This window comes from Condylura cristata, unplaced genomic scaffold (genome assembly GCF_000260355.1).
Source record: "Condylura cristata isolate star-nosed mole 26May11 unplaced genomic scaffold, ConCri1.0 scaffold00003, whole genome shotgun sequence".
Classification (NCBI taxonomy): domain Eukaryota; kingdom Metazoa; phylum Chordata; class Mammalia; order Eulipotyphla; family Talpidae; genus Condylura; species Condylura cristata.
In genome coordinates, this window is record NW_004567104.1 from 35,327,015 (window position 1) to 35,352,016 (window position 25,002).

Consider the following 25,002-nt stretch of genomic DNA (forward strand, 5'->3'; position numbering starts at 1 on the left):
GCACCTTAAAGGTCAGCCAAGGGCTAGAGAGCATCTCGCATTAGCTCCTGAAATGCCAAGTCCTGATAATTTATGTGCTAAGATGATCCTGAGCTGATTGTGTATATAGACCTGTGTCATAGGGTTTCTCATTTCATTTTTACTTAGTGGATTCTAAGCCTCATAATCCCACATCTTAGATATTTTGATTCTCATTTTGTAGATAAAGATGTGGGGAAGCCAGCTTATTGGCACAAGGTTAGAGCCATTTTTTGTTCCCCGCATAGATAACAGGAATGAGCTTGACATTTTGTGTACCATTTTTGATACACCAATTGTAAATCATTTTTGTAACTGCGTCACATCGTAGGTTCTCCCAGGCAATTCTTTTCAGAATTATTTCAGTTACTGAATATGTTTGAAACTAATTAAAGTGTGCTTTTAAAAAGTATCCCATAATTGGGCTGGGCCTTCTCCCAGTTATTTTAAATCAGTGTGGTCACTATTAATACAACCAACTATATTAATAAATGCATGAACATTTCTTGTACATCCATCACATTCAACAAGCTCTAAGCTAAAATCAGATTTTAATATTTTATAGATGGGATAGAATTTTAGTTTCTAATTACTCATTTGCCATGTTCTCATACCAGGAGAAAGAAGGTTTATGTTACTGTATGACTCAGTTGTCAAGAGCAACAGTAGTGTCAGACTGTGATGCTGCATCTATACTGGGAGTTCATATATATTGTTTCAGACACTATTATTTTGTTTACTCTTTTTGCATTATTTCGTGAATCCTCACAAACACTAGTAGTTATTATTACAGGTTTATGAATGGAAGGACAATGGTTCAGAAAGATTAAGGCACATGGTCAAGACACTGCAGTTACAACTGGCAATCAGATCCTATTATTGTAAAGTTCATATTCTTTCACCCAATCCTGTAAGATATGAAACTTCCTAGTAGCGCATAGGGGAGATGAAACCCCAGCAGTCAAGGGAAGAATCTGTGAAAGGCATCCGTCTGGTCCAGTTCGTCATGACATATAGCAGACTATTTCTATAGATGAAGAATTTCTAGACTTCGTGAACTCAGGTAGCAGAATGCTGACACTCAAAATCCAACTTGAACAGAGAAAGCAAAAACAGGTCATAGAATGACAATCTGATTGAATGCTGAGAAACTTGGGAAATGTTTAGGATCTGCTGGCTGCAAGTGGGGCCCATCCTCACGTCTCTACTTGAGTCATGAATTCTCTTCTTTACCACCTCACAGCCAAAGAAGTAAAGGAATTTAATGTAAGACAGTAGGCTTCTCTCTGCAAGTTCCTGCTTTTGAAAATTTTCAGAAGTCCTTTGGTGGGTCCAGTTTGTTTCTCAGGTCCTCTCTTTGGTTCCAGTACTGTGGAGGGGTTGGGGATAGAGACTTGAGGTGGGGGTTGTTGTCTTATTCACATGGTCCTGTGCAGAGGGGACTTTTGTGGTTAGAAGGAGGGAATGTAAGTGCTAGAAAGAAAAAGTAGATGTTCACTGTGAAAACTAAGAAGAGAAAGCTTCCAGACTGTATTCTGTCTTACACGGTCACGTCTATGTGCGAAGAAGAGTCCCATTAACAGGACACATCTGTCAAGCCACCTCTGCAGCAAGCTGTATATATGTCTTATCCCTAATCTCTTCTTTGCTGAAGGTCTTAAGGATTGTTGGGGTCAGATCCAAGAACTTCAGTGTTTTCTTGAATTAACACATCTCTAATTTTGACACTACTCCTTCCCCCACTCGGTATTTTCTCCCTCTCTAAAGGCCTCCAAATGTTCTTAAATTATTTTTTTAAATCTACAATTAAAACAAATCTGTTTATCTCTAAAGCTTCTTGGTTCATTATGGATTCAGAGAATAGTTTTCTGATTTATTTCCTCTGTTTGGGCTTCTTCTGCTCTCTTCGTGGAATTTGAATCTAATCTTTGTGATCAATTATAATTAATTAGGCAGTTTTCTTCCTTAGTAATAGTGACTATACAACAACTATGGTGATCTCTATGTTTCTCTCACTCTAAGCTGTAAGTAGAGATCTGTTTGCTAGATTGGTGTTAATTAATCGTTTAGTTTGTCAAAACAACACAATGGGCTTAAAAATACATTTTGATAGTACTGCTGCTGACTGCTACTTGTGAATCTCTGCTGGCACCCAGAAAAAATTGATGAGAAGGATAAGACTTTCTTACAAAGTTGCTGATATTGGTGCGTAAATCTGTGTCACTTGCTGGGAATGTGTGCAGTTCTGAGGCTATATACTTATTTTTAGGGCATATGTGCACATGAGTATAACTGATAACTCATGAAGACAAATGCGCCATCTGTAATTTATTTCAGATGGATGCAAACTGGCAAGTTGCAAAATAGGCTAGTATTCAGAGCCCTGGGTGATATTCATAGATAATACTAAGACATCATTTTAATCAATAGTGTCAGTCTTCTCTCCCATCAAGCTCGTAACTAAGTGCTAAAAGGGGTGCTAATACACTGAGTTTTACTCTATTTCTTCCCAGCACATTTAACTTGTAGATCGAAGATGCAAAGAAATACCCAAGTATTGGCAACAGCAAGGAGAGGCAAGGAAGGAGCTCTGAGCCTGGGCACGTCTTAGATTAGTGAATAATAAGACAGTAATGGCTTTAAGTGGACGGTTTTCCCAAATCTTCAGAAGAAGAACAATGGCTGTTCCTTAGTGTCAAGGGAAGGAAGCGGACCTTACACCCTCCATCTGTTTTGAGCAGGTGTTCTCTGAGTTCTCAGAGAGGGGGTCTCAAAGGCTGTATTCAAAGCAGTACAAGTCTGTGGGGACACAGATGGAAGGCCACTGTGTATCTGAGGACAACTGGACTCATTAGCCTGTTTATTTGAACTTGACCAGTCAGTTTTTTGAAAGCAGAATGGATATGTTCTGCAGAGAATGTCAGGAGACATCGTAGTGTATAATGAAAGCTCGATGCTAGGAGACCAAGTATCTGCACCCCACCCCCCAACCCCCCATATGCTGATATTGTTCAGTGGTCCCATCTCCATGCAGATAAATGTTGCTTTGTTTTTTGCTTATTTGTATTATTTTAAAACTTTTCAGAGTTGAGATATGAAATGTTTTACCTTTACCTCTAATTACATAATGATAAACAAATTGCTCCAGCAATTTGAGAGTATGGAGGGAGAACATATGGAGGAGTGATGAAGAGAGCCTGGCCTCCCAGCCAAATCACCTTGGCACAAGTCAAATTGCCTTGGCTTTGAAACTTGTTCATTGAGAAAACTTTGGATAAAGTAGTTAATACATTATATTTATTTTTTTTACTACTTAAAATAGAGGTAATGATGTAGTTAGATCTCAATGTTGTCTTGAGTGTTAAATGCATGAATACATACAGACACTGAGGGTACTGTCTCAAATATAGTTATCTTCTTTGTCTTATCTATTATGAGGGTTACTAGTAAATATTAGTAACTATAGGAAGAATTTCTGGATTTTAGAGACTGGTGGGAGGTGGTACATTGTAGAAAACATTGCTTCTGGTTATGTCTATTCTCTACCTCAGTTTTGTGATCTGAAAAATGGGGATGAGAACAGATGTAAACTGACAGGAGAGTGATGAGGGTTAAAGGAGACCTGCATGGAGTGTGATTACACCTAACTAGGAATGAATGCTAGTTAGTTTAATATATTGCTGCTATAATCACTGTGGAGGCTGACACCTGCTGTTTGCACCCACAGGCAGCCCTTAGAATTCAAATAGCTTGGGAGCTTACTGCATCCCAGGGTCCTCCCTAATCCCCACATAACAAAACATGTTGTCTCCTCATTTCCCCCAACAAGGATCTTCTTGGGCCCTCTGCTTGGGTCCTTTATGCTCTTCCTTGCATATGGCTGTAGGGACTATGATTATTTTTTTTAATTGGAAAAGAAGATTATTTTTTTTAATTGGAAAAAAAATATTGCAGTTGTTCAACACAATTTATGGTTGCCAGAAGACATAGATTGCTAAGCAGAATCAAAATAGCAGCTACTGGGTACTTAGCACGTATCAAATACCGCGGGTATGTTATTTTGACAGGAACCACTTTATTGAGATATAATTTGCATACAGTGAAAGTCAGGCTTTTGGGGTCAGCAATTCAGTGGATTTTAGTATATTCGCAGAATTGTGCAATCATTCCCATATCTAATTTTGGAACATTTCATCACCTTAAAATCAACCCTGTACCCTTTAGCTGTTAACTTTCCATTCTCCCTTCTCCTAAGCTCCTGGCAACCACTAATATGGATCTGTCTACTCTGGATATTTTGTGTAAGTGAAGTCATATAACATGTCATCTTTTTTTGTTAATGGCTTTTTTATTTAGCATAATGTTCTCCAAAATCAACCACATTGTGGTATGAGCCAGTACTTGCATCTACTCCATTCACTCATTTTGGCTATAGATTAATAATCTCCTGGATCAGGCACCTTTTGTTTATCCAGTCATCAGTTAGCTGGTGGACATTTGTGTTCTTCCATATTTTATATTTTTAAAATGTATATTGTTGCTGTGAACATTTATACATGTTGAGTATGGACATATGTTTTTATTTCTTTTGGCTATCTACCTTGGGAGCTCTCTGTATGTCACTTTTTGAGGAATCTTCAGGGTGTGCTCTGTGATCTACCTCTGACCAGATTCTGACAGTGTTCCTAGGAGGTGGTTGTTGGTAGTCTCATTTTACACACAGGAAAGCTGAGGCAGAGAGTTTCAGTAACTTACCCATTCACTGAGCAAGCGAGTGGTGGGGCTGGAGTCCAATTTATAAAAATAACAGTATGTCTTTTGTATCTCCAGAGAACTGTTTAGGGTTCTGAGACATCTGTTCACTGTAACAGTTCTAAAGAATCTTTGAAAAAAATGGATTTTTACAGACAAAGGCTATTGGTAATGGTCAGAAGGTATAACCCTATCCTAGTTAAACTGTGATTCTGAGGGGAATTTAACTTGAATGAGGGTCGTTGTGGAAATTAATCTTGTATTTGCACTGTTATTTGGAAACAAGCAGAAAACATAATGGCTCAGTGCCAGCTGTGGTTTGAGAATTTTAGTATAGAATCTGGATATTAATATGTTGATGAATGAATACATTAGAAATATTTTTTCCCAGTTTGTATTTGTCTTGGTTTTCTTTATGATGTCTGATGAAAATATTTAATTTTTAAGTAAAATAAGTTTTGGAGCAGTTTCAGATTTATAGAAAAATTAAGAGGAAAGTAGGGAGCTCATGTATATCTCTGCTCTGCTCTCCCCACCCCCATCACTATCTGCATCCTGCACCAGAGTGCTAGAACATTCGTCAGTCTTACAACTAACTTCCATGACACATCATTAGCACCCAAAGTTTATCATTTACATTAGTTTTCACTCTTGGTGGTGTACTTTCTGTTTCTTTGGACAAATGCATAATGACATGTACCTACTGTTGCCATGTCTTCTAAAATAGCTTTTGTTTTATTTCAGTCAATGAAAGGGAAACTTTGTTGAGGCCCCAGAACCATGGGGCTTGGACAGGTGGCTACCCTCCAGCCAGAGCAAGAGCCGGTCATGGAGTCTTTCTTATTTGACCTTCTTGGGGTGCAGTTTGTTGGTGTGGCCTCACTTCTTCGTGCGGCAGTAGACAGCTTGGGGGTGCAGGCGAGCATAACACTTGTGGCAGATCATCTCATCACAGTTGTATTTCTGGGCCAGCTGGCAGAGGGATAGCTCGATGATGCCACCCGTTAGGCACAGCACCAAGTACAATGCATACTCTCTCTGAATATTGTGATCTGAGAGAGTGCAACTTTCCTTCAGCTGTTTGCCAGCAAACGTCTGACACTGCTGGTCAAGTGGGATGCCCTGGTTGTCTTGGATTTTGGCACTGACATTCTCAGTAGTGTCACTGGGCCCCCCCTTGGGAGTCATAGTCTTGCCCGTCAAAGTCTTCACAAAAGTCTGCATCTCACACCCACTCAGTCACCTGGTTGAACAGCAAGAACTCTTCTTGAGGAGCCTCTGTGTTCTGACTACTAAAGTTTTAACAGTTGATAGAATTAAATTTTTTATCTTCACACAAGGCACAGACTCTAGGGCCAGGTTGCCTGGGTTCAGATCCCTGTCTGTCATTTGCTAGCTGTATGACTTTAGGCAAGTGACTTAACATCTGATGCTTCAATTTCCTCATCTGTGAAGTGGGGAACTGGGTCTGTCTCAATGGGTGATCGCAGACTTGGGGTAGGAGGTAGAGCTATGTTGTCATTTATGTCTGGCATACTGGAAGTGCTGTTAGGGCAGTTTATTATTACTATATGTGTTATAATTTGTACTTTGATTTGTTTGAAAACCCTTCTTTAAGGCTCTCCTTGGTGGCACAAAGGGTTAAAGCACTGCATTATGAAGCTCTCTGAAGCCACTGCAGCATGGGTTCAATCCCTGGCCAGGGAGCTGACCCACATGGCATGGCAGACCTCTCCTGACCTGCCCATTGCTCCCCTCAGCAGTGTATTTCAGTAGATCTTTCTGTTCTGCTCCCCATTCTGTCTCTGGTGAATCCTCACACCTTCCACACCTCTGGCATGTATCCCAGTTCTGTAAGCATAAATAAATAAATCTTAAAAAAAAAATCTTCGTTACCCCAAGTCATAAAATTATTCTCCTTTCGGCAGTTTTTAATCTGTTTAATTTTGTCCTTACTTAGTGGATTTTTCAAACCCTATTGGTGGTTTTCCTCCTTATGTTAACTAAGCAAATTACTTCACAGATGTAAGTAATTTATACTCTGTATCTGAATTATGCATAAAGTGTTTGTTGGTATTTTTGATAACTTGCTTATCTATGCTGCTGCAAATCAGCAGGTAATGTTCCTCCATCTGTACTTGGTGCCCAAACAGAGAATGGTGGTAGTCCACACTATCCCCTTTTCTGCGGCAGGTTTGATTTCTTCTTTTTTCAGAAACTTGACTTTTTAAGACTGAAGGGAAACCTTCAAAGAAAAAGTCTAGTTCTTTTGGAGCTTATTCACATTTCAAGACTATTTCACTTCAGTTTGGGAGCTATATTGATTTTTCTGTGCCACTTCAGGAGAGAGTTTAAAAATGCATTTCTACATATTTTTCATCCTGTCTTTGTTTCTATGAAGAGTATTTTTCATTTTTGTTTTCCTTGCAATACTTCCAGAAACAGACACCTGCATCGTTTCTCTTGTCTTTTCTCCCCTCTTTGCCTCTCTGGTTCCTTCCCTCCTTCTCTCCTTTTTTTCTTGTCCTCCCTTTCCTTCCTTAACTTGACTAAGGTAGCTCAGCAAAGCTAGCTTTATCCTAGGAAAAGGAGATGTAAAGAATAAAGGCCTTCTCTGTGGTGATGGGTTTTAATTACCCTAGCACCAATTTTCTTGCAGGTTTTTCATTTATTGAATTATGTGTAAATAATGCTCTAACTCCTTTTAGCAAAGTACAGTACTGATTATATCTACAGTGAACTGGAGCATTACCATAAGGCAGTACACACAAATTTTCCTTCTGGGTTTATATAAAAATAAATCACATTTAAAAGAATATAAAATGCAGAAGTTAGCGCTGTTGCTGTCTTCACTGAGCCTCTGACTCTATGTAGTTCTTCTCTTGTGAACCAAGCTCTCATCTATCTCATCTTTGGACATTCCAGAGTTAGGCAATGCTGAAGTCTGTTTTCTAGGGTTATTGTAAATCTGTCATTTAAAAGTCTTACCCTGTCTTATTCTTCAATATCTAAACTGGCTTGTACTTGGGGTCCACTATTTACTTATGGGGATCAAGGACAATGTTTGCTAAAGTAGCTTGAGCTGCAGTTGTTGAAGGATAGACCTTGCAGCTCCTGTGTTCTAGGTTTTTCTCAGAAAACTATTTTGGTAGAGTTGCTTTTATCATCCAGAAAGAATGATCTGATCTGATTTTCAGAAACCATTCAGATCAATTTAGCCCAGACATAGCACATGAAGTCCATATGTCATTTATTCACCAAACATTTATGAAAACAACAAATACCAGTCATTAAAACTATGCATGAAAATTTAGAAATATAATTACTAACACAATAGATTTCTTGTATCAAATCATCATATGTTCACTTTAAATTTACTCAACACTATGTAGCAATTATATCTCAATAAAGCTAGAAAAAATGACAATACATTCCTTGATCTCAGGGAGTTAATGGTTTAATAAGAGTGGCTTGTACAGCTCCTTATCCTAAGAGAAATGAGAATACCACCTTACCATCTCTTCTCTAATTCCTTTCCCCAAAACTCCAGAAACCTGGCTGGTTTAATGTGTATGCAATATTTATAAAGTTGTCGTCCCAGAGTAGTTTTGCATTTTAAAAATCAAGATCTAAAGTTACATTTTGATGTTTGTTTATTCAATATCTATTTTAAATACATTAAGCATTCTGGGCAGTTTCTACTAGAAGTTTTTGTTCTGTCCTATTCCTCCAAGCTAGGAGTCTCTTTCTGTTGCTGGACTCTTCATCTTCCCCACCCTGATTATGTCACCTTGTTTATTCATCCCTTCTCTCCTCCTTTACTAGACAACTGCTGTGATAATTATAATTATTCTCCTAATTGCTTTTCTTGTGATAAACTTCCTAAGCAGCTTTGATTCTTTTGGAGAGTGGAGCTAGGAGAACAAGCTAAGTAGGGAAGGGAGGAAATTGTGAAAGTCAGCATGTTAATTTCTCTATCTTATCACATCTATTTGTATACAATGAGATTGAACTGTTCTGTATTTTGAAGTATAACAATATAGTGTGGTCCATATATGGAAATGTGGATACTTAAAAATGCCAATTTTCAAGAAGCAAGTGATCAACTTGTCACAACACGAGACTAGAATCATCTCATTTGCCAATAAGCAGTAGGGAAGAAGTTTGAACTGTATCAGGAAGAAGGGATGGCAGCTTGGAAGGATGATCTTGGAAAATTTAGGAAGACAAGGACAAAAGGGCATAACTGATAAATATGAAATGAGTATGGAGAAGTCTATAGAGGGAAAGAAGGTAAGGATTTGTCTGCCTGTCGAAATCATGAGGTTATGGACTGAGAAGTTTCTTTTTATCCCCAGAGCACATTTACTGTTTGCTGTGGCATGGCATATCCCACCCAAAATGAATCTTAGCTCTTGACTCTGGTGGTCTGACTTGAGGTCAATAAATTTGACCCTCTGTCTACACAGTGGATATCTGATGTGACAAGCTTCATATAACTTAAATTTCACTGTCTAAAATGTACTTTGTATAATTTACTACTTTGTAGTAAATTAATATCAAATATCTAATGCTTTTGGTTGTGGTGGGCTATAAACATAAAGTTGTTCTTTCATGTATTTAATCACAGATTCATGTTTTAATACTCTCTTTAGTGTAGACATATATTGGATCCAATCAGATGCATGAAATTGCATTAGAATGTGAGGACTCCTTCTTGGTGAGGATGTAAGTGTTCCATCAGAACCCTTTGGAGGAACTTTCTGCACGATGTTATCAATGTTATTGATTAAATATTGATTATACCCCGGAGAATTAATTTTGACTTTCTCATGGCTGTTTTTTAAACCCTCAAAATATCCTTCAGAAATGACATTGCCTCCATGTTATGTCGTTTTCTTACTCTGTTGAGTTTGCTGTAACATCATGAGTGGCTTAAAAACTACAAATACTTATTTTATAAATTATTCTGTTAATTTTGGAAACTGGTAAGTCCAAGATCACGATGCCAGCAGTTTTGATGTCTGCATACTCATGGGTCATTGTCTTTTCATGATCTCATATGAAAGAAGAGGATGTTCTGGAATTTCTTTTGTAAGGGTACTAATGCCAATCATGAGAGCTCTCATAGTAACCATAAGGCTCTGACCTAATCATCTGATCACCTCCCAAAAGCCCTGAGAGCTAATACTGTCACGTGAGAGGGTTTAGACTTTCAAAATAGGGGCTTGGTGGTGGTGGTGGGGGCACATATTTAGAGATTGATCATTGGTCAAATGAATTCATACAGAAAATCAACAGACCTCAGGCACACAATACACTAACAGTATGCAATTAGCGTTTATGCAGTACTTAATCCTACAACAGTAGGATACACAATTTTATCAAAAGTTCACGGAGCACTCAAGATAGACCTTATCCTGGGCCATGAAAAAAAATTTCATTTTATTTTTAATAATTGAAATCATTTCATTTAGTGTATATTCTATAGTCATGATGGAGTTCAAGTAGAAATCATTATCAGAAAATAGCTAAAAAAAAAAAAAAAAACCCAAAGATTAACAACTAAAAAAAAAAAAAGAAAAACTTCTGAGGAAGTTATGTCAAAAGGGCAAGTCTCATGGACATTAGAAAGTGATACTAATTGCATGGAAATTAAAACATACTCTATCAAATTTTATGGGAATTAGCAAAAGCTGTGTAGAGCAAGAAATTTATATCATTAAATGCTTATATTAGAAAATAAGGATCTCGAAGCAGTAGTCTAAGCTCCTGCCTGAGAAATCCACAATAAGAAAAATAAAGACTTAAATCACCTCAAGCATAAGGAAGAAAATAAATATAAAAGCAGAAATCAATGAAATCTGGAATATAAAAAAATAGAGGTCAATGCAAAAAGCTAGGTTTCTTTTAAAAAATATTGACAAATCTCTAGAAAGATCAAAGACTCAAATTGCCAGTTGTCAGGACTGATACAAGGACTATCACTACAGATCCTGCATCATCAGAATAACAAAAAGGAAATACTTTGACCAACACTACATATATTTGACAACTTAGATGAAATGGACCAATTCCTTAGAAAGTAAGAGCTATCATATCTCACCCAATATGAAATAGATCATTTGAATAGTTTTGTGACTGTGAAGGAAATTGAATTGTCACTTATATATTCTCAAAAAAGAAATCTGTAGGCCCAGATGATTTTGCTGGGTAAATCTATAGCAGTTGCCATCAACATCAACCCTACACCACCTAAACCACCTCTTCCAGTAAGCAGAATAAGAGAAAACATTTCTTTACTTTATGAATCTAATATTATCCTTACCCTAAACCAGAAAAAGACAATACAAGAAAATAAAACAAAGCACACAAAAAAGAAAAAAAAAAACCCCAGCAACTTAGATCAAGATCTTTTATGTATAAAGATGCAGAATCAATGACAAAATATTAGCAAATTCAGTTCAGTAATACCTAAAAAATTATTACATCGGTTTTACTTCCAGAATTGAGGAACTCTCATATGTTGGAGAGGACTGTGCTAGAATAACATATAATGTGGAATCCTGGAATAGAAAAATGATAAGAGAAATTCAACTGGCAAAATTCATCTAAGGCCTGCAGTTTTGTTGATGATATTGTACCAGTGTTAATTTCCTGATTTGATAACTGCATTAAGATTATGCAAATTATTAACATTAGGGGAAACTGGTGGAAGGGAATTCATGAATATTTTCTACTTTTTGCAGTTCTTCTATAATGCTAAAATTGTTTCAGAATAAAATGCAAAACAGCATGAATGAAAATAAAATAAAACATTAGCAATTCTATCATACATATATTAATTTATTTACTGTACAGCTTTTTAGTTTCCAAGTTCATCTGATCTTTGGTAATATATATTTCAAATATAATGAAAAGTAGAAATATTGTAGTGGATAATGACATGCTATTCAAATTGAATGCTGTCAATACTTAGCCATATTTACTTTAGTATTTTTATAAGATTCTAAATGGTACAAACATTTGAAGATCTTTCTGATTCTGATCTTGTTGAACTTTCTTCTTTCCAGAGGTAAACATTCTCAGAAGTCAGATGTACTTTTCCACTCATATTTTTACATCTCTTTATTTCCTCATATATATCTATATATATTTTACTATCTATCTATATAATAATCACCTAATTAGTTCATACTTTGGGGTGTTCTTAAAGTGTTTTAAATGTTTTATTTAATATTTAAATATTTTATTTAAATAAATATTTTATTTAAACATTTTATTTAAATATTTTAAACATCTAAAACAGATTTATAATTTATAAAACCTTTCTACAACTTTTCATTCAGCATTATGTTTTCAAGGCTTATGTTCTGTTTATTTTAAATCCTACATAGTATCCCCTTGAATAACTATAATGCATTTAGCCATTCTTCTATTGAAAGAACCTACCTTGTTTTTCTAAGGTCCCTGGCTTTTTTTTTTTTTATTACAAATAATTTTGTGATTACATTGCTGACAAAATGGTTTGTGAGCCCATGTGAAAGTTTCTCTGATAAACCATGTAAAATTGGAAATTATGGGTTGTAGGGCATATGCATCTTGAACATTACTATATTTTGCCAAATTTCTTCCCACAGTGGTTAAATTCACTGACAGTATGGCATTCCCATTTCTTTATGTCCTTGCCAATCACACTGCTATCATCAGCCTTTTAAAATTTACCAGTCTGATCAGTGTAAATAATATTTTGCTTTTGTCTTAATTTGCATTTCCCCCCCCTGCTTAACAATGAGGTTGAACATCTTTTTGTATACTTCTTGGTCATTTATGTTTTTTATTCTTGAAATTACTTTTTTATATCTAACCTTATTTTAAAGATTTATTTTATTTATGTATGCATACAAGAGCTGGGGTTGAGAGAATTCACCAGAGAAAGAGTACGGAGCAGAACAGGTAAGATCTGCTGGAATACACTGCGAAGGGAACAGTGGGTGAGAAAAGGAAATGTCTGCTGTGCCATGTGGGTTAGACCCTGGCCAGAGATTGAACTCGTGCTACCATGGCTGTGGATTGCTTGATAGTGCTGAGACTTAACCCCTTTTGCTACCAGAAGACCCCTTATATCTGACTTTTCATGATAAACTTAGATACACTGGTAATAAAGATGGGATTAAACATCAATATTTGTTAACATCACAGTGATGCACTGTTTAATTGCATTGGCTGAGTTACTCTGTTTTGGAGTGCTTTGTTTTGTTCCAGACCTGTCCAGAGGATGGTTATTGGGATAATTAAAGCTCTAGAAATCATGAATTGTGAGAAATTATTGTTAAATTGCATTGGCTGAGTTACTCTGATTTGGAGTACTTGTTTTGTTCCAGACCTGCCCAGAGGAGGGTTATTGGGATAATTAAAGCTCTAGAAATCATGAATTGTGAGAAATTACTGTCGCCATATTGATGCTTTACCTGAAGAAATATCCCAGGCTGATTAAAATAACTATTTTAAAATCTGACAAGCTCTTGGAAACCTGAAGTTATATATGTAATAATGTTGTTTTGGGGGAGCCAAGGTTAGTGGTGGAAATTTTGAGAAAGCATACTTGAACCCTAGCTCAGAGAGACTTTTTTAAACAGTGCTTTTTATTCTGGGATTGTATTGGTTGCCTGATCCCTGAGCATGTTTGTGGCCCCTGTGATTGTAGTTGGAAAGATTGCTCTGTAGAGAAAAACCCTGACTAAATAATCTCTAGTGTAACTCAAAAGTCTATGCTTTTATGTAGTAAACAATTCATGGAATGAAGTTCCAGGAAATCCATAAATGAGTCATCTTTAGTGCTCAGTAACATGGTTGCTTAATGGAAATTCTGGTTGAGGTAGTGATGAGTCAGTCATTAATTTTTCTGTAACTCCTCAGCTAAACAAATAAGCCTGAATAGAGTAACCCAAAGTGGACCATCAACTGAACATGCAAATTTGATTTTCATAAGGGCACTTCACTCTCCCCCTACCACAACTTCTGCTCCAGGTGAGCACTCTGACTTTTGGGCCCATCATTTCCCCTAGCCAGATAATCACATACCCCGTAGTAACATTGGACCTACTGAGCCAAAGGATGTGGAAGTATAAGAGATAGCAAGCAAAAGCCAGACCCTTTACGGAAAAGAGAAAGTTACAACATTAAGCTGATTCTAAAGAGTTGTTTTTGAGTAACTACATGGTCTTTTATAAAAGTACGTGGGCACAACATGAATTTTAGAGAGGCTGTTTTCTTATATTTTTTCACAAACCTAGATAAGTGTTCATGGAAGTTAAGGAATCTTTTCTGAAGCTATTTAGAGAGAAAGATTGACTACTGATTAGAGTTTACATGTTGTTCCTTTGGAAACTCTTTCTCTCTTTGGATGACTCTTGATAGGTTGTAAGTGGCCTCTAACACTTAAAGTTAGTATCTGTTTTGGGGATTATAAGTGTTTCCCCTTTAGGCCATCCTTTTTGAGATTTAAATAGAGGACTCTGACCATTCACCCTAGACTGGCTCTTTTCTTCCACGAAGAAAAGAAGTTCACAAAGTTCCAGAGTTCCATATGGTCCCTAACACTCGGTTGCACTGTCAGAACTTGTTATTTCTCTCCTGGCCCATATGGAGGCTGGTCCATGTTCTTGTTTAGTCTGCTGGGTTTCTTTTATGCCTTGGGGGTTAACGATGATGCATGATAAAACTCAGAGACTTTCTAGTCACTGCTCATTTACTTTTCCTCTGTGGCAGTGTGCCCATGGAAGGAAAGCAGGTCTAGAAAATAGTGCAAGCAGATTGTCACCCCTTTTCCCACATTTGGCCCTCATTCTCCCTGCCATTAGAGCATCTTTTTCATAAATTCCTGCCTACAAGGCCTATCTACCCACCCTTGTGGATGTGTACAGGTAAATCAGGGTGTTGGTATGGGTGTGTGTATGTTTGTCATGTGTGCCTACTCCTTAGGGACTCTTAAAATGGGTAGATGTTAAAGGTTTTGCAGAAATTTATTCTGGGCTTACAGCACCTAACAGTTGAAGAGAAATTTCTAAAAGGAAAACCAGATATAGGAGCATGCTGGTAGAAATGTGTAAGAAATGCCAATACCAAAAGGATTGGGAAATTAAGGGTTTGAGTAAGGAAAAAAGCTGAAAATTTATGTGAATACAGAGAATCAAAAGAAGGCTTTGAGAAGGAGATTAACATAATTATGATTTGGAGAGTGTAAGATTTTGGCTAGATCATTAATTTGGATTCATTGGTGGAGTATGTGAAGAAGCTGGGTGGAAGTTGCTGAATAAGTGTGCTGGAGTTGATTTGGAACGTATGTACTTGCTAGTATTGTTTTATGGCACTCTTTCTCTCTCTCTCCTTCCTGGTGGGTGCACATGGCATGACAGGAGCTGAGAGCTCAGAAAGACCTAAAACTTGCAGGGTATCAACATTTGAGCATCTGCCTGTTCACTTCTGAAAAACCCAAAAGACCATTTTGCCATTTATAACTATTCTAAATGAGAGCACAGTTTATAAACATGAAAGGATGCATAGAAGAGAGACCAGGAAACTGGGGAGTCAGAGAGGTAATTGTAGAGAAAAAAATGCTTATCCCCTGTAAATAGCCATAGTGGTTTGAAAAAGGATCGACTGTGTTCTGGATTTCTGAGCTTATTATGTCCTGAGAGTACATTAGACTGGTGTCTAGTTTAAAATATTCTATACTGGTGTTAGGCTGTATCAGATGATAAAGACAAAATTCTTTGGCTGTGGATGACACATGATAGTATTTATGAGGAATCTAAGAAAGGCATTACTATCTATTTCCCAGTTTTGGGTTTCCTAGGTGTTTCTGGGTTTTGAGGTTTACTCTGCCCTTGACTATAACCATGAAAGCATTCAAAGCCATATATAGACAAAGCAAAGTTTGTTCAGACAGTACACTTGGGGAGAGGTCCATGAAGGAACTGCAAGGAAAGGTGGAAGACTCCTAACTTAGATGGATGCAGGAGACTGCTCCCTCCATCCCTTTTCTGGGGTGTACTTTCACAGGTGTTCCCAGGGTTTTGGTTTGTTGGTCAGACACAAGTTTCTAAGTCGCCCTTCTTCTATACTCCTCAGGGGTAGTTTAATCAGTCTCTGCAACAGTTTGTGGTAGGGGTTTGTCTTTTTTCTTTGCTGCTTCTTGCTCTCTTTAGCCTTTTTTCTACCTGCCTTTATGTTGGGGTGGTAGACTGCCTTTCTCCGCTCTGGGCATATATTGGTGCTCACAGGACTTTATCAGCTCTGACAAGTGTGTCTTGGGGTCCTGGGTGTATGGCCATTCATTTTTCTTTAGGCCTTTGTCTCGCTGCTCTTACTGACTAATACACCCAACAGTACTTCCCCAAAGAATTAATATAATGTCAGAACAGGCAAGGGTGTTACAGGAGATCCAGTGTCCTCGACAGGATACTGGGGCATTTGAGGGAGGACAGGAGACCCCTAGTCACTGTTCCAATTCCAAGTCCCCTGCCTGTCACATTTTCACATGCCCCTGGGAACCAAGTGCATTAGGATAAAAACTGCATAGTTCTCCTCAGCCTCTGACTTCATGGACTAGGAAATAGAAAACCAAAGAATTTCAGAGCCCTGTCCAAGGTCACCTGGTATAAAAGCCTCAGAGCTCAAGCTAGAACTTAAGCTTTCACAACTTGTGCCCCCTCACCAGACTTTTCACTTCACCAGCAGAGACTCAGTCTTTTGGGATTAGGTTTTGCATTTCCAGTATAAAAATTTAAATACCCCCTCAAGTTACTTTTGAAACATAAAAGCACAAAGAAATGTGGAAAGGGAAGGAGGGAAAGAAAAAAAGCTGAGTGCAGCAGACGCTGCTCAGATAGGGCAGCAGAGTTGGTATTTACTGGCGGCCACATGGAAGCACAGGTGTTTCTCTAAGTGGCACCACCACAGGCGGTAAACACTGCGACTCTCAGGCAGGGCCTGTGGGGTCTCTTGACTTCTGTTGACAGTCACCCCCCATAGCATTTAAATCAGGAATTCATGTTCAGGGCAGCTCTTTTCTAGTACTCTTGTTCAATCTGATTTTATTTCTACTTTCTCAAACTCAGCCCACTTTAGATCCCGGATTCCTACTGGACTCTTCAGTCAGGCCCTTCTTGACCTGAGCCTGTTGGAATGGGCAGTAGGAGGAGCATGGGTTTGGCACCCAGCTAGCACAGTGGCGCTCTCAGCCTCACACTTCCCATGTTGCTGGAGTTGGGGAAGCATCTTAACCACTGATGCTATTCCCCTTTCTATAAAAAGGGGTGACTGCATGCTTCTTGGGTGGGCGGAAGAATGTCTTGTGCGGTTGGCGCCTAATTATTACCAAGTGTTGGTGTCCACATAATCAGAAGTGATGTTCTGAAATAAAATACCTTTGTATCTGAAAATGCCCATTGCCTTTCCAGTCTTCTCCTTGGCCAGTTTTACTGTTGTTCTTTAAGTGTGTGTGAAGAGCTACCGTGTTTCATGACAGAAGCTTCAGCTGCTTACATACGTGTTCAAGTGCTTTCAAAGGAGCTCAGTTTGTCACCGAACTTCATGGTTTCCTCACTGCTACTAATTCTACAAGATACATTTACCCAGGGGGCTCAAGACTACTGCAGCAACTTGAAACTGCACATGTACTAACCACTCTGTTCTACCCTACCCAATTTACAGGACATTACAGCCAGATCTTTCAGGGTGAATCTTTCTGCGACTCTGTCCTGCATAAAATACAGCCCAGGTTCATTCTCTCAAGAGCTACCAGTCCATTCCCAGGCAGCCTGGAGGGATCAATTACTTTTCGTGAAAGGGAGCTCTTCCAGGAAGCTTTCCTTAAGTGCCTTGGGTTTAGACATGCCCCTCTGCTCCTGAGACAGGCCGCTGATTTGCATCTGTGTTGTGACAGAATGATTATGCATGTTGTGAATAAACATGCTTGTGTACGTATGTGTGCTGTCACAGCAATGAGTAGCATCCAATAAATACCGGGTTCAGAGCATGCCAACATCGTCCCAACAGCTGGCACAGCTGAAAACTTGCCTGCCTTATTAACACTCCACTTATCTGGAATCTGCTCACTGAGCAGAAACAACTTCATAAATTTTTGCAATTTACATTCCGCCTCACTGTTGCTCATCACTCTTGACCTTACACCTTCCTATGCTAGAATGAATTGGCCTCCTCACGTCCGGCCTGCTAAAGGCCCTCACCACTGCCCTTCAGCATCAAAGGCAGAGTGAGGGGGACAGTTTGTGGCTGTCCTCAGGACTGACAAGGAAGCATGGCAATGTTTTTCTTTTATTCTGGAGAAAAATAACATTTCCAGATTCCTCTTTTCCTTTTGTAAGCTCATCCTTCTGAGGTGAATTAAAATGGAGTGGCCCAACCCTTCTTCCAACTGGGAGAGAAAGAAATGCAGGCAGCAATTTGGCCACCCGAGGAAATACGTGAATCCTCTCTCAGTGTCTTTGAAAGGTCAGGCAGCTGCGCTTACTTTGTGTGGCAGTTCCTCTTAATCATTCTAATCTAGTTCTCCAGCCTTCCAGCCTTCCTCTCCCTTGACCTGGCTCTTCTACTCCAGATCAAGTTGTCAGCTGTTTTACTGGCCACAATTCACAATTCACGCATCCAGTTAAATAGTTTCAGTCCAGGTATCTCTTATTGATGTGTGGTGGAGGGAAGGCCATTCATTCTCTCCCCTGCTGCACACCCCCTTCCCTTGCCAACACGGTGAATTTGATTGAAAATGGTGGTCTGTCTGTTCCCTTGAGCCCCTTCCCAAGTGAGCCCATCTTTAGGATCCCCGAACCTCTCTCCTTGAACTGGAGAGCTGACTCCAGAATGCAGCAGAAGCCCTGAGCAGCGACCTCATTATAAACCACATCACGAGCTTGTTTTTATTTTTTCTCTCTCTCTGACTTGATGGAAACAAAACAAGAAGAGGTGGGAGGGAGGAAGGAGGAGAGGTAGAAGTGAATTGCTTAATGGAGGCACTAAGTCTGAATATTTAATATGCTGATTTTATTGAATAAAAGGTGAAAAAGTGGTTCTTGTTTGTTGCTTGCCTGTCAAACCATGGCAAACAAGCATTCTTTTCCCTGACTGGAGCTTTTTATTACTGTATGGATTCTAGAGTGTAATTATGCTTTATATCTGAGCTGCATTATATACACAATTATAATTCCTCAGCTGCACTATTTATTTATTACCAGGGGAGATATTTGTTCAGATTCCTCAGAGGATTTTTTGTGGTAGGGCCTCTCATTGTCTTGCCCCTCATCAAGATGGAATATCTAGGAAGAGCCCCTCACCCCTCGCCTCTGGCTGGTCTCTTGACAGTTTGGATGAACTTTCCATCCACATTTATTCATGCTATTGGACATAGATGCTGGGCAAAAGAAATGTTAGGGCTATAAATGTTTGAGAATGTTTGCACTATTTACAGAGCTTTCATGGGAAGGACGTTTTATTCTAGCTATTATCATCTTACGAAATCTGATTTGGAATCATTTTAGGAAATAGCTTTCTCTAGGTACAACTTGCCTGCCCAGAAGTTCATTAAGAGCCCACAGCTAGCTAGCATTCATGCCAGTAAACATTTGTTAAGAACCTTACCTTGAGCTGGTCAGAAGGGCTTAGAGATGAGGAGGACTCAGTCCTTACTTTACCCTGGGAGATCTCATACTTCATGAGAAGCACATACATTATTCGTTATGAAAAATGTACAAAGTGCTGCATATCGGTTCATTGATTTATATGCTTGCTGGTTTCAAATTAGGTCTGAAGCAGGCATGGCTTACAGTTGGGTAGAACAGATCTGGCCTTTACTCTCAGGTGTGACCTCACTACCCTTTTTGTGTAGGGTGAGGGGGGAATCAAGCAGTTATAAAGTCAGCAAATAAGTAAATACTTTTCAGATCTTGGCAATAGCCATAGAATAGGAAAATGTGATCAAGAATGTCTTGAAATAGAACCTTTGTCCTTATGTTGATCTAGGAGTATGCTAGATGTGGAGATTCTTCTCAGTCATACTCTACCAGTCTTGAATGTAGTGATAGAGTACATTTAGATAGAATACATTTTAGAGTGTATCCAATAGTAAAATTATCTAATATTTGCTTTATTTCTTGTCCTGTTTTTTCTTCATTGATTTTTGTGTGTGTGTGAAAAAAATGTGAAAAGCTAAATCAATAATTGATTTTAAACTTTAAATTTCTAATTTAACTGCATTTAAGGACTAAATTAGCTGGGACACTGAGTAGGCCCAAGTTGTCTGATATAATGTTGGGCTGTTTCCCAAAACTTAGGTTACCACAAATAGTTGGGCTACAATATTAAAATATCTGAGGGATTTTAGAGAATCCCGATTGAAGATAAGTTTGAAATAGCCAGAGAGAAGAAAAATCTTCAGAATTTTGATTTTCCTTTTCCAGCTGTCTTGGCTATAAACAATTTCTATCTAGACCATATTTCTTCTTCATTTCTCAGTATGCAAAGGCTGATGATTGCTTCTGATTGATTTTCTGATTATTTTGTATGTATTTCTTATTTTTTTCAATTTTTGAAGCTTAATTAAAAAATATGAACTTATTTTTACATCATTTTGTGCCTTTTTCCATCTCAGTTGTAATCCCTGTGGGCTTCCCATCACCAAACCACCCGTATACTATCACCATAGTCCTGTTCACTTCCCCCCTCCACACTCCCCACTCCATCCCAATAACATATCTCTGGTATATAGTTGTCCATTATTATTCCCCCCACCCCTTGGTCTTTTATACTTTCTGCTATGAGTGAAACCATCGGGTATTTTTCTTTTTCTTTCTGACTTATTTCACTGAGCATGATCCCTTCCAGCTCCATCCATGTTGCTGCAAAAGGCATGAGTTTATCTTTTTTGATTGCGGAATAATATTCCAGTGTGTATATGTACCACATCTTTTTAATCCAGTCATCTACCTTTGGGCAATTGGGTTGATTTCATGTCTTTCCTATTGTAAATAAGACAGCAATAAACATGGGGATGCAGGTGTCTTTTTGAATCAGTGTTTTTGTGTCTTTTGGGTAAATGCCTAGGAGTGGGATTGCTGGGTCACATGTATTTCTTATTTTTGTAAAACTGTCAGATAGTGCCAGATAGTGTCACAATAGGTTTCTTATTGCTTTGACTGAAAAGCTCTGTACTTAAATGTGAAGAACTTGTTATTTCTAGATATCTATTCTTTCTTTGAGTCTTGCAAACATTGTCTTCTTATATCTTAGTTTTTACCACTCAATTTTTAATAACCTATTAAAAATATGATTACTTTAAAAGGAAATCAACTCTTTTAATTGGTATTTAAAAACATTACATTTGCATATATTTCTCCCACATTTTGCTTTAATTAATTGACACACATTTTCAAATATGTTCTTATCCTTTCTCTTGTTCTCTTCTAGTTTTTAGTTTGATTTGTCAACAAGTGAGGTCATGAAGTCCAAAGATCAATGATCTAGAAATCTTTGGTATAACAAATATCTTTTCTATTAGAAAGATATTTTTTAGGCAAATTTATATCAAAAGCATAGGAGATTAGGAAGAGATAGATATAACTAGCTGTGTTAAGGCCATGATATTAATGAGGATTTTTAAAGGGTTGTAGGACAAGTAACATTATTTGATGCCACTTAAAAAATCTTAATATTGAAGACTGATGTTTAAATTTCTGTATTTTTTAATCTAAGGGAGTTGGTTAACTTGTTCAAAAGTTTTAAACCACAGAGAAATCATATTAAGCTTTGCAAAAAGATGTATCAACAAAGAGTATCAACAAAGCAGGTTATATTATCAAAGCATGAGGATAAACAAGTAATTAGATGCTAGGTGATATTATAGTGGTTTAAGTCTAGCATTACAGTGAGTTTAGTACAGGAGATACCTCTGTTCTAGAAGTGGTTCTCAATGAAAGGGAGACTTCACTGAAACCTGAAGGAGCTTGAAGAGTTAGTGGAGCAGCATCGTAATGGAGTTCTACGTTGAGAGCCGGTAGCTAAAGTGCCAAAGACCCAAGTGAGAGAAAAATTTATTGCACTTTGCCACCTTGAAAGTGAATGTTACCTTTGTCTAGGAATGAGGGAGCCAAAAACAGGTCCTAGCTGATGGCCAGCATGAGAACATTTGGCTTACAATTTCAAGGAACTGAATTCTCTCAATAACCTGAATCAGCTTGAAAATGGATTTTTCACAATTTCCAGCTTTGAGTCCAGTCCAATTGACACCTTGATTTCAGCCTCTGAGAACTTAAATGGACAGCTCAGTTGAGGCCATCTATGCTTTATAAAACTATGAGATAAGAGAGGGGCATGAGTTTGTAGTTTTTTTTTTTTTTATGAGACCGAAAAGGTAGTATATTGGGTTTTAAATTTATGAAGCTTTGGTAATGGACAGACCTGAGTCTTCCTTTCACTATTTCCATGATTATGGGTAACTTATTTAACTTCTCTGAGCTTCAAACTCTTCATCTACAGGCGAATAGAATTAAAAATTTTATTTACCTATTAGAATTAGTAGGAAGACCAACTGTATGTATCGAAATATGTGGTAAATATTAACTGGTTTTACTATTGCTTTTGCTACTACTGTTCTTGTTTTGTGAACTCTGTAGAGGAGTGTCCAGCCCATAGTAGCTACTTAATCATGATTGTTGTCTTTTAGCTTTCCTTCATCTTCCCTCTGTTCCTTGAAAGCTCCTGATTCTACTAACTGCCACATTTCCTTCTATCTCTTCCACTTTGTGAATATTGATTTTGAGACAGGAAAGGAAACATTTATCATTCTTAATTGCAATAAAATCATTACAATGGTGTTAAACATTCAAATAGAAATTAAGTTCTACTGCATAATGCAGAGACAACTATTAATCTGTGCCGGTAGCCAAACCCAGGAAAAGTGATATGGATAAAATGGATGTGATGTATTAATAACATTATGATGTTAGGGAAGGAACTTCGATTTGAGCGAAATAGTTACACTTTACAGGCAAATCTTTTTGTTTCAGAACTGAGAATTAGCAGATGAATTCTTGCTGCAAACTCACAAAATAAAAGGACAAAAATATATAGAAGGCATTTAATTTCTAATTAATTATCAATACTGTCTATGAAAGGTAAAGTTGCAACATACATATATAGAGATTAATGTTCATTCTTGTACAATTTAATGTGGAAACTGATTAGTTGATATCTTTTCTGCTCCTCTGTTCCTGAGCAGGTACAATCTCAGCCTTTGGAACCGGTAAGCAAGACTCAACTGAGGTAGTATATAGATTTCGGGGCTCCTGAAGCTAAGATAATTCTTTCAAGTCTTCTTTAAGAAAAGGATGAAACAACAAATTTAGAGTTAGGTAGAAAGTGAACATTGAACTCATTCAAAATAAAGAAAATCCACTTCAATTTATTTTTAAAGGAAAATTATATCAGTCATCAGAAAATCTAGTAAAATGGCTTATTATTATTATTATTATCAACTTCCTGCCTGTTGGTCTCCAATATATTTAGTTGTATGCTTTTTGATCATTTCTTTATAAAGCTATGTAATAAAATTTTCTATGGAGAAATGTGTTTTTCCTCCAGCATGGCTGATAGCAATTAGTTTCTAATTATTAAGAAAAAGCTTCTTATTTCTCTTTCAAAGTTTCATCCAGGAAATGCTGCATCTATAACTTCCATGGCAGGCTTTTGTCCAGAAGGTGCTTTTGGCCCTGGGCAGCCTTGACCCCCCTTTAACTTCCCTTGCCATAGCTTTCAGTGCTGTAGCCTCAGGAGCTGGTCTTGCTCCTTAGGTACTCAGTGCTCACCTGTGTGCCTACAATTTCCTCCTGAATTTCTGAGAGCAGCTTGTCTCCTAGATATGTTGACCTTTCTTGGAACCAAAGATAGAACCCATCTTTGTTAAGGTGCAGCAGACAATTTCTACTGGAGGACAGGTGGGTGTGAAGGTATTTCTAAGAAGCGCATCCCAGGAAACCATCAGGAGGGGATGTCCAGGCTGCAGTAGCCATTCAGGCCTCCATGGGCTGCTAAGGCTGCTGCCCCCCTGTGTCCCTGGATTAATAACCTACCAGCCTTACCCTTACTCTTCCTTCAGGAAGTGCCGAGGCAAGCCAAGGAACTAAAACTCAAACTTCATTAGCTTAATGTTAAATCATCTTTTCTCAGAATCTACCCTCAGTCTGTCATTTCACCTTGTCAATCTAGACTAACAGTTTTTCATCAAAGATGCCTTTGTCTTTCCTACTTTCTACCCTGAATCATTTTAGTACCTCTACCTGGGATGCCTTTCCCTCACATTTACTTACTGAGGTACCTGAATGCCTTGTACAAATGGAACTTCCCCATGAGACCTTCCCTTAACCAGATGAGATCTTTCCATCGTGTGAATAACTTTTGTGTTCACTACCCTCAATTATCAAGGACTTTTACAAAGGAAAGCAGAAAAGCTTTGCATATTGTGAATATAAATACTCATTTATTCATGCAAAATGAGCAGAAAATTTCTCCAGCTAAATAGAAAAGAAGCCAAAGCAAATAAACATGAAAACATTTAATTTTTAAGTTTTGAAGTATTCATTTCTTTAACATACCTAAAGCTGGAGCTAGCGTAATTAGTAAATGAACATTCTGACCTTATTGAGCTTATAATTTGTGGGACCCCAACATCAATGTCAGTTACAGTGAAGATAGGAGCTTTGAAGAAAAAGGGGTGCAGCTGTACTTGTGTTCTTGTGGAAGTGGCTGATAGGAGATCCAGAATGACTAACAATTAACCAGATAAGTTGAAGCATTTCTGGAAGAAGGAATAACATTCTAAAGGTGGTAAATTAGGAAGACTCTTGTTGCCTTTCAAATTCCAAAACTTTCTTATTTGATCACAAACATCTCTGTGGAGTTACTGGTGTGTGCGGCTGTCTGCTCTTCTGTGACATATGCCTAGACAACAGAGATGGTTTCCTAAGCACTTCTGTATCGCCAGCCCTCTACCCCCTGCATGTTATATTGCCTATCACATGCTCATTAAATGTTTGCCTAACTGACTCAAACCTCATTTGTTAAATGAAGGAAAGCAGAAAGCCTATGTTAGAACATATGGAATGATCAAACTAATTTTTCATAGCTCATAGAGATAAGATACCCATATTTTCAAATTTGACA

The 25,002-nt window shown here is 37.9% G+C and overlaps 1 pseudogene; it reads right to left on the bottom strand.

Annotated features, from left to right (window-relative positions):
* Positions 1-5,649: 5,649 nt before the first annotated feature.
* Positions 5,650-5,994, bottom strand: LOC101618250 (annotated as a pseudogene).
* Positions 5,995-25,002: the final 19,008 nt, after the last annotated feature.